The sequence below is a fragment of the Lytechinus variegatus genome, chromosome 7 (assembly GCF_018143015.1).
Source record: "Lytechinus variegatus isolate NC3 chromosome 7, Lvar_3.0, whole genome shotgun sequence".
In the NCBI taxonomy this organism is placed as follows: domain Eukaryota; kingdom Metazoa; phylum Echinodermata; class Echinoidea; order Temnopleuroida; family Toxopneustidae; genus Lytechinus; species Lytechinus variegatus.
The window spans coordinates 7,874,916-7,876,057 of record NC_054746.1 but is presented as its reverse complement, the minus strand read 5'-3'; positions in this window follow the sequence as shown (position 1 = coordinate 7,876,057).

Here is a 1,142-nt window from a genome sequence, read left to right as displayed (position 1 = left end):
TTTCATTCAGAAATGATTTTTTTTCTTTTAAAAGTTTTAAAGTGATGAATTAGCATTTATTTCATCGTTTATGACCAGCCATCCCGAAACCGACCGTAAGTTGCCAGGGAACATACTTTGTAAATAAGCAAACAGTGTAACATTGAATAATAATAAAAAAAAAGAGATACAAAGGCCCAAAGCCAAAAGTATCAACATTTTTTATTAAGTTGTACGTTTCTTATGTTTACTATGCTCTTTCCTGATTCATCGATGATGAAGACAATCTATTTAAACTTCCTAGACAATTATGAATGATCTGAGAGCCAAATAAGCTGAAATATGATATCTTTACGGTTTAGTGATTTATTTAATAATTGGCTATCCATACTTAAACCACAACTTAGAGCCTGAGTTTCAGTTAAACCTGCTACCGGAGATATGGGCCAAAGAGTTTATCTGACACTAGTTTACCTGACTTTTTGGAGGTTCCACTGATGGTTTAAAAAACCACCTTTGTGAATGTGGGCCTATAAGTTGTGTGCTTCAGTCACATCCGTTAAAGCGACCCCAATCTGACCAACGATTTGCCATTGGAAATAATGTAATAGCTTTGATCGGTCTGGAGTTGGGTTTGTTAGTATGACTGTAGTGTACATGTTGTATGAAGTAGATTATTTTGATTGATCACTACTGGATGAGCAAACAATGTGAAACGGCACCATATGGTGATGTAAACAATATCAGATTCCATTTATCAGTTAGGGTATATCACACCTCACCTCACCATATGTCGTCTCTTCTTTGAGGGATATTTATTTGAATTTCATCTATGGTACATGTGGCATGTGGAGAAAAAAGAAACACCCATCTAAACATATAGTATTATAATTGCAACCCATTTTAAATCTTTAATATTTTGATCATATTGATTATTTTTGAAAATATATTTGTATTACCCAATAAATTGATAATGTTTTTCTATCATTTTATTTATTATTATTGTTTTATCTATTAATATTATTATCAATATTATTATTATTACTTGTACTATTATTAATATCATCATCATCATCATCATCATCATCATCATTATTATTATTTATTTATTTATTTGGGGGAGATAAGCTTAAAAAAAAATCAGCTCTCCCCTTGGATGCTAC